The following is a 13,343-nucleotide window of genomic DNA, read 5'->3' on the forward strand; positions in this document are numbered from 1 at the left end:
GAAATGATGAAAGTTCATCAAGCACCAATCCACACATCATGATCAAGCTGGACACAAACCATCCAATTGATTACAAGATAGAAAAGAGAGAAGGGGATGAAAAAGAAGAAGACAAGATAGATCACACCCAAATTGGATCAAAGCTTGATCAAGTGATCGTCAAAATCAATCATCCATTTTTGTGGATTATGGTTTTCTGATAACACTGAAATTTACCATATTTTTGACTCTGATTCCACATGCATTCTAGTTGTTTTATTATCATTTTGTTGTGTTATTGCTATGTTTTCCTTTGTTTTCAGGTTTTTACTTTAATCGGAGCCCCGATCGAGAAAAGGAGTGAAAAAGAGCTAAAAAACCCTAAAATTCAGCATTTTGTACTTGCGGCCTACCCCATGGTTGGCGCCATAAACCCTACCATGACGTGTCCAAGCTCAACTTCCCTCAACTTCCATGTTCCCCACTACTTCCACTAAGGCGCCTCATTTTGTGCTTGTGGCGGACGCTATGGCCTTGTGGCGGGCGCCACAAGAGGAAAGTTTTTCCCTCCCATTTTCAAGTTGAAGGGCATCCTTGTCATTTTCATCTTTTTACTTGCTTATAAATAGAAACTCGAAATCACTTTTACAATCATCCAAACTTAGAGCAGAGGCAAACTCAAAGCAATTTTGTTTCACTTAGGCATATATTCAGTATTATAAAGTGGTAATCGCTTCGTATTGGAGTGTTACCACAATCGTGTAATCGAGTCTGTGACAGAGTCTGTAATCGAGTTTGGAGCACTTTGGGAGGAAGTTAATCCTGCCGCCATTTTCATTTCCGCTTTGCAATTTATTCAACCCTCCGATTGGAGCAGGTTTTTATTACTTGTCTTTATCTTATTTATTTTCCCGCACTCGCTTTAAATTATTTATTTCCTCGCACTCGCTTTAAATTATTTATTTTCCGCACTCGCACTACTTTTATTTAAATTAATGCACTTTTACTTTACCATGTCTAACTAAATCTATAAGGTTAGAATGTAAGGATCGTAATTGAACCGATAATCCGTACAATTGTTCGTAGAAGCACTTAAGGGCTATTTTAACTTTCAACTTAAGTTTCCCCGCACTTCAATTCCGTTGGTTAAGATCGAAAGTCGTCCAACGTCTTTTTAAACTTAATTGTTTTTAACTATTTTAAAAACAGCGAAAGCGCTTTGTTTAGTTCATTAGGAGATTTTAACATTAAGAAGAAAAGAGATTTTAAAACTATTTTTGGACGCGTTTATAAGTTTAGAGTCTGGTTCGTAAGAACCTCTTTTGGTTAAGAAATCCAGGTTATAATACTTTTCAACTTAGTCAAGATACTATATTTCTTAAAAATAGGTTTACTACTCTAACGCAATGCGCGTCTTTTTATAAGTGAGAATATGAGGGTTTGATTAGGGAGTACAACTCGGTTCTGAATACGCGAAAGCGACAGTTCCTGTTAAATTAGTTCTTTTCAAAGTAGGAAACATTGCCCATAAGTAATTCTATTAGCAAGTACTTGGATTATTAATTGATTACGTGAATTACATTCGACCCTGTCTTTATTAATTAATCTTTATTCAACAATTTAATTTTCATTGCACACTCCAAAAACACTTATTTTGATTGTCTTTGATAAACACCATAACGACAGATAACGATAGATTGACACTTGGTCTCTGTGGATTCGATAATCTTTTATATTACTCTGACGCGTTCGTATACTTGCGAAACACCGCATCAAGTTTTTGGCGCCGTTTCCGGGGACCAATTTCGTCAAATTTCATTTCCCTGTTGTTATATCATTTAGACTTAGGCTATTTCCCGCCGGTCAATGCGAAGAACTCGCAGCACCGGAAGTTTAAGCTTAGTATACCCTCTGGCGGAACCTGAACGTTACGCTCGCGCACGTTTATTCTTTCATAGAATTAAGAGAGCTATGGCCGAATATCAAAACCAAAGACCTCTTAAGGATTTCACTCAACCATCTAATGAAGAACCTAGTTCTAGTATAGTAAACCCAACCATCCCAGCTAATAATTTTGAACTTAAACCATCCTTGTTGCAACTAGTGCAACAGAGACAATTCACAGGTCTCACTACTGAGAACCCAAACCAACATTTAAAAATATTTTTTCAATTAGCAGACACTTTTAAACCCAATGGAGCTTCTCCTGAGCCAATACGTTTAAGATTATTTCCTTTTTCCCTCAGAGATAAAGCCCTATCATGGTTAGATTCCCTTCCACTCAATTCCATTACGACTTGGGATAACCTTAGAAGAGTTTTTCTTGATAGATATTTCCCCCCGAGTAAAACCGTCGTTCTTCGAAACCATATAACTAGATTTACCCAAAACCAAGGAGAATCGTTGTTCGAAGCTTGGGAGAGATATAAAGAGTTGTTACGAGCATGCCTACATCATGGCTTAGAAAATTGGTTAATCATTCAAACCTTCTATAATGGACTTCATTACAACACAAAGATGACCATCGACGCTGCCGCAGGCGGTGCTCTGATGAACAAACCTTACCCTGAAGCTAGTGCCCTCATCGAAGATATGGCTCAAAACCATCAATCATGGGGAGTCGAACGAGCGACAGTTGAGAAGAAGGAAGCCCAAGGAGGAGTGCATGAACTAAGCTCTATAGACATGATGCAAGCTAAAATGGACGCGTTAGCCCTTAAAGTCGAGCATATGTGCATAAACCTGAATACTGTAGCTGCAGTTTCGTCGGATTGTGAGATATGTGGAACCAAAGGACACCAATCCGCAAAATGCAGTTTATTAAACGAAACCCACTATGAGCAAGTGAACTACACCCAAGGGAACCCATACTCGAATACCTATAACCCTGGATGGAGGAATCATCCGAACTTCTCCTATAAAAACAATAACCCAATCCAAAATAATGCACCTCCGAGACCTAGTTATCAAGCCCCTAGATCAAATCAACCTATGCAACCTGTACCACCAAAGCCGAGCCTTGAGAAAATTATGGAAAATTTTATCACCGCTCAAACCCAACAAAACAAGGAGTTCATGAACCAAAACATTCATGTTAACGAATTGATTACTCAGTTAGGAATCAAGGTTGACCAAATAGTTACTCATACTAAGATGCTTGAAACCCAGATCTCTCAGGTAGCTTTAAACCAAGCCCCTCAGACTACTCCTGGAGGACAATTTCCTGGACAACCTCAACAAAATCCGAGAGGACAAGCCAATGCCATTACCCTACGAAGTGGGAACGCTTATGATGAGCCACCAAACCCTAGATTGAGTGAACCCGAAACTTCTAAGGAATGTACCAAACCCACGGACGAAGTAAAGGAATCAGAGGAATCTGAAAACCAGGAAGGTCGAGAAAAAGGAGAAGAACCTAAAGATAAAACTTACGTACCACCCCCGCCATATAAACCACCTATACCATATCCGCAAAGACTCAAACAAACCCAGATTAATAAACAGTATCAAAAATTTATTAAAGTTATAGAAAAACTTCATGTAGAAATCCCTTTCACAGAAGTCATCACCAAAATACCTTCTTATGCAAAGTTTCTCAAAGACATCCTTACCAACAAACGTAGACTTGACGATCTGAAGCCTTTGGAATGTAATGATATTTCCAAGGATAAATTAGCAAAGAAAGATAAAGATCCTGGAAATTTCTCCATTCCTTGCCTTTTGGGTAATCATGTCATCGAAAAAGCTTTTCTAGACTTAGGAGCTAGTGTGAGCCTAATGCCTTTAGCAATTTGTGAGAGGTTAAACTTAGGAGAACTACAGCCCACTAAGATGTCACTTCAGTTAGCCGATAGATCTGTTAAGTATCCGATAGGCATTTTAGAAGATGTTCCTATTAGGATAGGTCAGTTATTTATCCCTACTGATTTTGTTGTCATGGACATCAAAGAGGACAATGATATACCAATCCTTCTAGGTAGACCATTCTTATCGACTGCAGGAGCCATAATAGATGTCAAGAAAGGAAAGTTGACATTTGAGGTAGGTGACGAGAAAATAGAATTTATACTTTCAAAATTTCTTATGGCACCTGTGATGGGAGATTCATGTTATGCCTTAGATATCATTGATAAATGTGTTAGAGAATTAGAACAAAAAGAAATTATAAAAACAATTAAGTTACCATCAACTCTCATAAGGGAATATGATGACTTTAAGAAACCCTACATCGATGATAACCTTTACGAATGTTTATCCCTTACTCTAGATCCTATGCCATGCCCTAAGAAACCAACCTTAGAACTTAAGGAACTGCCTAAGAACCTGAGATATGAGTTCCTCGATAAAAAGATGAACTGTCCAGTTATAGTCAGTGCTACCTTGAGCCTAGAGGAAACGAACCAACTTTTAGACGTTTTACGAAGATATCCCTCAGCCTTAGGATATAATATCTCTGACCTGAAAGGTATAAGCCCATCTGTATGAATGCATCGGATTTCGCTCGAAGAAGATTCAAAACCCCCTAGGGAACATCAGAGAAGAATAAACCCTATAATGAGTGATGTTGTTAAAAAGGAAGTTCTTAAGTTACTTGAGGCAGGAATCATCTACCAGATCTCAGATAGTAAGTGGGTGAGCCCTGTGCATGTAGTACCTAAAAAGGGAGGCATCACAATCGTGCAAAACGATAAAGGCGAACATGTAGCAAAACGTTTAGAAGGAGGATGGCGGATGTCTATAGATTATAGAAAATTAAATAAAGCAACTAGGAAGGATCAATTTCCTTTACCATTTATAGACCAAATGTTGGAGCGTCTAGCCAGACACTCTTACTTCTGTTATCTAGATGGATACTCTGGATTCTTCCAAATACCTATCCACCCCGAAGATCAAGAAAAAACTACCTTTACATGCCCTTATGGAACTTTTGCCTACAGACGAATGCCATTCGGCCTCCGTAATGCCCCAGCTACTTTCCAACGCTGCATGATGTCAATCTTCGCAGACTACCTAGATGGTATCATGGAAGTGTTTATGGACGATTTCTCGGTTTGCGGATTTGATTTCCATAATTGTCTTGCTAACCTTGAGAAAATCCTGGAGAGATGTGTGGAGGTGAACCTCGTGCTAAACTGGGAAAAGTGTCATTTCATGGTGACCGAAGGAATAGTTTTAGGACATATAGTTTCTGAAAAGGGTATAGAGGTAGATAGAGCTAAAATAGAAGTTATAGAAAACCTAAAACCACCAAAAACCATCAGAGAAGTCCGAAGCTTTCTTGGACACGCTGGATTCTACCAGCGTTTTATTAAGGACTTCTCCAAAATAACTAAACCTTTAACTGGACTTTTAATGAAAGATGTTGAATTCATTTTAGATGAAAAATGTAATGACGCATTTAATCTTTTAAAGCAAGCGTTAGTATCGGCACCCATTATGAAACCACCTGATTGGTCGGAACCTTTTGAGATAATGTGCGATGCTAGTGATTATGCAGTTGGAGCCGTTCTAGGACAAAGGAAAGATAAAAAATTACATGCCATTTATTATGCCAGTAGAACCCTAGATGCTGTCCAACTTAACTACGCAACAACTGAAAAAGAATTACTCGCTGTAGTTTTCGCTATAGACAAATTTAGATCTTATCTAGTAGGAGCAAAAATTATAGTTTACACCGATCATGCTGCCATTCATTACCTATTAAGTAAAAAAGATGCCAAGCCCAGGTTACTCCGATGGATTCTATTACTACAAGAGTTTGATTTAGACATAAGAGATAAAAAAGGCACTGAAAATGTAGTAGCCGATCACCTTTCTAGGCTAGGACATCTAAAACCTGAACTAGTACCCATAAATGATGATTTCGCCTATGATAGACTGATCGCTAGAGTAGAAACCATTGAAGATAATAACCTAGATCCTTATGAGCACCCTCAAAATTCCTTAGCAATAAGTAACGTACCCTGGTATGCATATTTCGTTAATTACCTAGCTGCTGATATAGTACCCCCTGATCTTGACTACCACCGCAAGAAGAAATTCTTCCACGATGTGAGAAACTTCTATTGGGACGAACCGCTCCTTTTCAAAAGGGGTAAAGATGGCATTTTTCGCTGTTGCGTTCCAGAAGAAGAGGTAAATAATATTATCAAGCATTGTCATTCTGCACCTTATGGTGGACATGCGAGCACCTCTAAGACATACGCCAAGATTCTTCAAGCTGGCCTATTCTGGCCTACCATGTGGCGTGATGTCTATGCTTGCATTGTCAAATGTGATAGATGCCAACGCACTGGAAACATTTCAAGGCGTGATGAAATGCCTCTAAGAAACATCCAGGAAGTAGAACTCTTTGACGTATGGGGTATAGATTTCATGGGACCTTTTCCACCATCCTTAGGAAACAGGTATATCTTAGTAGCTGTAGACTATGTGTCTAAGTGGATTGAAGCTATAGCTGCACCCACAAACGACACTAGGGTAGTAATCAAATTATTTAAAAACTATATATTCCCTAGATTTGGAACACCACGTTTAGTCATAAGCGATGGAGGATCACACTTTATATCGAGAATATTTGACAAACTTTTAAGAAAATATGGAGTTAGGCATAGAGTAGCAACACCATACCACCCACAGACTAGTGGCCAAGTAGAAGTATCTAATAGGGAGATAAAACAAATCCTAGAGAAAACTGTTTCTATTTCTAGGAGAGACTGGTCTCAGAAGCTTCAAGAAGCATTATGGGCCTATAGAACCGCTTTCAAAACCCCTATAGGAACTACTCCTTATCAACTAGTTTATGGAAAATCCTGTCACTTACCGTTCGAATTAGAGCATAAGGCCTATTGGGCCATTAAAACTTTGAATTTAGACTACCTAGCCGCTGGAGAAAAGCGTACCCTAGACATTCATAAATTAGAAGAACTTAGGCAATCGGCCTACGAGAATGCAAAAATATATAAAGAGAGGACAAAAGCCTATCACGACAAAAGAATAGTAAAGAAAAATTTCAATATAGGCGATCCTGTTCTCCTTTTCAACTCTAGGTTACGACTCTTCCCTGGAAAGCTACGTTCAAGATGGACTGGTCCTTTCGAAGTATCCAAGATTCTGAGATCCGGGGTCGTAGAAATCAAGAACGATACATGTAGTCCATTCATTGTAAATGGACAAAGACTGAAGCTCTACGAAGGAGGAGACATTCCAGCATACTACTCAAGCCACACCCTGATTGATCCACCGATTCCTACTACTACAGGTGTATAAATTCTAATCGTCAAGCTAATGACGTTAAACAAGCGCTGCGTGGGAGGCAACCCATGGTTTTTCTTTCATTTTACTTTTTCGCATTTATTTAATTTTAATTTTATTTTATCTTATCATATTTTGCATTGAGACTAAGATTTGAATGGTTTGTATTTTCAGAATCACTTTCTTAACTTTTACAGGATGCAGGATTTCGATGACATGCACGTGGCCTATAGAGATAATGCTCAGAGGGAGCGCTACATCGCTCTGTATCAGCGTCCTATGGCACCCACACGTTATCCCGATCAGCACTGTATGGAGGCACTGGGTATCGAGCCGAGTATCCGATTCCTTAGCCACCAGCTTCACTGGGACGAGTTTGCTGATGACTTGAGTAACACCTACAGGAATCTGACTTTAGAGTTCCTGAGTTCATTCGACTATGACCCATATTCTAGACCAGATGGGTATGCTGCTTTCAGGCTCTTTGGAGTTGAGTACTCCTTCAGCCAGTAAGAGTTCGACGACTTATTGGGTTTCCAGACCACTCCTGATGCTATCCCGGAGACACCTATGAGATATTTTCTGGGTAAGGAGGTTGAGAAATTTTGGAGTGATATATCAGGTGGCGGAAGCCAGGATCCATCTATGCAGTTGTCTCATGTCATACATAACCCCGCCTTTAGATACTTTCAGATGATATTAGCACATTCCTTCCTAGGAAGACCGGATGCAGAGACACTACTGAGTGAAGAGGAGATCTTCCTATTATTTTGTGCATCCCAGTCTCGCCCAGTAGCATGTGGGAACTTCTTGTTATATAGTCTCAGCGGTATCTCCAGATCTACCGAAGGAGTCATCCATGTGGGCGGAATCATCACGCAGATTGCTGTCGCTTTAGGTCTGTCTCGCAAGATGTTACATCTCCGGATTTACTGTAGGTACACTACCATGGACATCGACTTCTGTTTGACCAGGGGGTTGATGAGGAGAGCCTCTTTCCACCCATGTCAGTTCCGATTGCTAGTCGACAGTGAGGCTATCCATTATTTCACATTGCCAGATCCTATGATGACCAGTGTGCATAATCCAGCAAATTGGAGTTATGCTCTAGAGGGTCAGGGAGAGACCGTTGAGGAACCGAGATCACCACCCATTGTTGAATACACGCCTACACCACCATCTCCCAGAATCAATGTTTTCTCTAATAATCTTTCATTGCAGACACCCGACATCCGCACTCAGATTGCTGAGTGTCGTAGAGAGATCGCAGAGCTTAGACAGGAGGTGGCTGACCTCACTTTACAGATGGGAGTTGTAACACCCCGAATATTGTTGGACTAATTCAAATATTATTTTAATATGATTATTGGAAGGTAAAATGATTTATTAAATAATATTGGGAATTATTATTATTATTATTATAGATGTTAATTATTTAATAACAATTAAATAAATAAATGGAATATGAAGAGTGGAAGGGTAAAAGTGGAATTGGGATAAAAAGAGGCCAAAGTGAGAACTTAGGGTGTTTTCACGTATTGTTGCCTCAGAGTCAGAAAAAGGGAGAAACGCTGAAGAGAAAGAGAAGGAAGAGGGAAAGGCCAAAGATTGCTCAGAGCTTCCTTCAATCCAAAGAGGTAAGGGGTCTGAACCTTATTAAACGATAATATGCGAGCAAATTCATGATATATGTTGGATTGTTGATGGATTTTGGGGATTTTAGGGAGATTGGGAAAGTTGGGGTTTTGATGGAAATCCCCGATTTGTGAGTTTCGTTGAGTTATATGCTTTATAACCGAGGTATGTTGTGTATGTATGACTGTTAAATGTTGATATTGGGTTGTTAGCTGTGGAGTATGAGTTATGGCAAGTAGAGAAGCAAAGCTGCGCTAGGTTCTGTAGCAGAGGGCTTCTGTTCGCGCGCGATTCGCGGCGCGAAGCCCAGTTCGCGACGCGAACTGGGCAGAATCCAGAGGAGTTCTGGAACGCACCGTTCGCGGCGCGAACCCTGCTGCGCGGCGCGAACTGTGCTGTGCAGAAGTTGATGTTGGCGAGTTTTGGGTACGTTGAGTTGCGAGACTCTTAGTAAGTCGCTGTACTTGTGTTATAAACAATTAATAGTGATTATATGATTGTGTATGAGGTGTTTATGATGATGAGATGTTGAATTTACGTGTTTAGTTATAAATGTGTTATGTAACGATGTGATATCGTTGTAATATTGTTGTTGTTTTGTTGAGTGTGTGTCATGTTATTAATGATGATGATAACATGACTATATGATGTTGTTGTTGCTATGTTGATTATGATGCATGTTTGATGTGCATGCATTCATGAAAGGCCGATGCCTAGTGATGAACGGACTGAGTTCCAATGATGTTGTTGACTCCGGGCTTGTTGAGAGGCTTGGTTCCTTGCGGGGAACTCGGATTCTATGGTGATGAATCTGGGAGTGGTGATCCTATAGTTGGTCACAAAATGGGTATACCGAGTCGTGTTGAGTCATGCATGGGTGTGTGCATTGCATTTGATATGTTGTTTTGTTGATGTTCATGAGTATGATGATTATGATGATTCTGATGAGCTGTGTTGGCATATGTGAAATATATTTATGTTTATATTTCTGTCGTTATATTATTATTTAATAATGTAATTCTCACCCCTTCTGCATGTGTTTATGTTCATCTATGATGAGCAATGTGCAGATAAAGAAGAGTAGCTATTGTTGAGGTTGAAGAATAAGTGTAGAGTTATTCTGCAGAGTCGAGTCAAATGCTCTGGTCATGTGACACCGGGGTTATGGGATTCGATAGATAATTGGTTATTATTTACGTTGTTTATGATGACTAATATGTTGAGATGTTTTGTTGAGATAATGTTGAAACATTATTATTAATTGTTATATGATGAATGATAATATTGGTGTTGTTGTCCGCTGCGAAGTTTTAATAAAATAAATAATATGTTTTTTTGTTGTGATGTGATAAAAGTATTATGTTGTAAGAAATGTAAACTCTTCTACATGTTGTACTCTGATAATCTATTTAAATATGTCGTTTGGGTAGAGGGGTGTTACATTAGTGGTATCAGAGCATGGTCAGTCCAGTCGAGTCATAATGTGATGTTTTCCCTGTTGGTCGATTAGTGTAAATGACACTGTCGATATTTAACGGTTGTAGTGGTGTTGTGCAGAGTATGGCTGGAGAAAATGACCGTGCGATTGCTGAGGCTTTGGCTGCTATGGCGCAGGCTATGCAGGCGCAGCAGAATCCGCCGGTCGACGAGTTTAAGAATTTGGGAAGGTTTCTGAAGAATAACCCTCCTACATTCAAAGGGCGCTATGATCCAGATGGTGCTCAGATTTGGCTGAGGGAAATTGAGAAGATTTTCCGGGTGATGACGTGTACTGAAGCGCAGAAGGTGCAGTTTGGTACGCATATGTTATCTGAAGAGGCTGAGAACTGGTGGGATAACACTCGCCAGAGAATCGAAGTACCAGGTGCTGAGATGACTTGGGAAAGGTTCAAGACGGTCTTTCTGGAGAAATATTTTCCTGCCGATGTGCGATGTAAGAAGGAGATGGAATTTCTAGAACTGAAGCAGGGTAACATGTCTGTTGCTGATTACGCTTCGAAGTTTGAGGAGCTGGTGCAGTATTGTCCTCATTATAATGACGCTGGTGCTGAGGGATCCAAGTGTGTCAAGTTTGAGAACGGGTTGCGTCCCGAGATCAAACAAGGCATTGGTTACCAGGAGATTCGTAGGTTTCCTACACTGGTTAATAAGTGCAGGATATTTGAGGAAGATAGCAAGGCTAGGACTGCCCATTACAAGAGTCTTAGTGAGAAGAAGAATAAGGATCGTGGTGGTCCTTATGCATCTCCGAATGGTAAAGGTAAGCAGAAAGTGGTAGATGAGAAGAAGCCAAGTGGGGGAGGATCTCTCATAGCTGGTAAATGTTTCAAGTGTGGCGAGCCAGGCCACCGTGCTGACAGCTGTACCAAGAAAGTGCTGAGATGTTTCCGATGCGGTCAGGCTGGTCATAGAGTTACTGAATGTAAGGATGCTGGTCCGACATGTTTTAATTGTGGCGAGAAAGGCCATATCAGTTCGCAGTGCTCGAAACCGAAGAAGGCGGCTACTGCAGCTCATACTACTGGTAGGGTGTTTGCTCTGAGTGGGGCTGAAGCTCCTAAAGAAGATAATCTGATTAAAGGTACTTGCTTGATTAATAATGTTGAATTGCTTGCTATTGTTGACACTGGTGCTACTCATTCGTTTATTTCGTATGAGTGTGTGACTAGGATTGGTGTGATTATGTCGTCCCTAGGCGGAAGTATGGTGATAGATACTCCTGCTAATGGTTCTGTGGAGACTTCTGTTGTCTGTCGAGGTTGTCAGTTGACGATCTTTGAGAGAGAGTTCGTGGTTGATTTGGTGTGCTTACCCTTGCACCAAATTGATATTATTTTGGGAATGAATTGGCTAGAATTCTATGGCGTGTCTATCAACTGCTATAGAAAGACGGTGCAGTTTTCTGAAGTTGGTGAGAATGATGAGGCAAGATTTCTATCTGCTAGGCAGGTGGGGGATTTTGTGAAAGATGAAGCTCAGATATTCGCTTTATTTGCGTCTCTGCAATCGGATAAGAAAGTGGTGAGTGTAGATTTGCCTGTTGTCTGTGAATTTCAGGATGTGTTTCCGGAGGATGTAAGTGAATTACCTCCAGAACGGGAAGTCGAATTTGCCATTGACTTAGTACCAGGTACGAGTCCAGTGTCGATGTCTCCTTATAGAATGTCGGCAACTGAATTAGTTGAATTGAAGAAGCAACTTGAAGAATTGCTTGAGAAGAAGTTTGTGCGTCCAAGTGTTTCTCCTTGGGGTGCACCAGTATTGTTAGTGAAGAAGAAAGAAGGTACGATGAGGTTGTGTGTCGATTATCGGCAGTTGAATAAGGTGACTATCAAGAATCGGTATCCATTGCCGAGGATTGATGATTTGATGGACCAGTTGGTTGGAGCTCATGTTTTCAGTAAGATTGATTTGCGGTCGGGTTATCATCAGATCCGAGTGAAGTCAGATGATATTGCGAAGACTGCTTTCCGTACGAGGTATGGTCATTATGAATACACTGTGATGCCGTTCGGTGTGTCTAATGCTCCAGGCGTGTTTATGGAGTATATGAATCGTATATTTCACCCGTACCTTGATAAGTTTGTTGTGGTGTTCATAGATGATATATTGATATATTCTAAGACGGAAGAAGAGCATGCAGGACATCTGAGAATTGTTTTGCAGGTGTTAAGAGAAAAGAAATTATATGCAAAGTTATCTAAATGTGAGTTCTGGTTGAAGGAAGTGAGTTTCCTTGGCCATGTGATTTCGAGTGGTGGGATTTCTGTTGATCCTGCTAAAGTTGGTGCTGTATTACAGTGGGAGACTCCGAAGTCTGCTACTGAGATACGCAGTTTTCTGGGGTTAGCTGGTTATTATCGCAGATTTATTGAGGGCTTCTCTAAGTTGGCATTGCCGTTGACGCAGTTGACTAAGAAGGGTCAAGTGTATGTATGGGATGCAGCTTGTGAAGCGAGTTTTGTTGAGTTGAAGAGGCGGTTGACCAGTGCTCCAGTGTTGATCTTGCCTAATCCTGGTGAGTCCTTCGTTGTTTATTGTGATGCTTCTTTGATGGGTCTTGGTGGTGTTTTGATGCAGAATGGTAAAGTTGTAGCTTATGCTTCTAGACAGTTGAAAGTTCATGAGAGGAATTATCCTACGCATGATCTAGAACTTGCAGCTGTTGTATTTGTGTTGAAAATGTGGAGGCATTATCTGTATGGTTCCAGATTCGAAGTGTTCAGTGATCACAAGAGTCTGAAGTATCTGTTTGATCAGAAAGAGTTAAATATGAGGCAGAGAAGGTGGTTAGAATTACTGAAGGATTTTGACTTTGAATTGAGTTATCATCCCGGTAAGGCTAATGTAGTTGCAGATGCACTGAGTAGAAAGTCTCTACATATGTCTATGATGATGGTTCGGGAGCTTGAGTTAATTGAACAGTTCCGTGATATGAGTTTGGGTTGTGAAGTTTCCGCTGATAGTGTAAAGTT

General features: G+C 40.3%; 1 non-coding gene across 1 annotated transcript; it reads right to left on the reverse strand.

The window, feature by feature from the left end:
* Positions 1-2,334: 2,334 nt before the first annotated feature.
* Positions 2,335-2,441, reverse strand: LOC127116276 (small nucleolar RNA R71). Its single transcript, XR_007801235.1, has one exon. It is a non-coding gene; the product is annotated as a small nucleolar RNA R71 (small nucleolar RNA).
* Positions 2,442-13,343: the final 10,902 nt, after the last annotated feature.

This window comes from Lathyrus oleraceus, chromosome 1 (assembly GCF_024323335.1).
Source record: "Lathyrus oleraceus cultivar Zhongwan6 chromosome 1, CAAS_Psat_ZW6_1.0, whole genome shotgun sequence".
Lineage (NCBI taxonomy): Eukaryota > Viridiplantae > Streptophyta > Magnoliopsida > Fabales > Fabaceae > Lathyrus > Lathyrus oleraceus.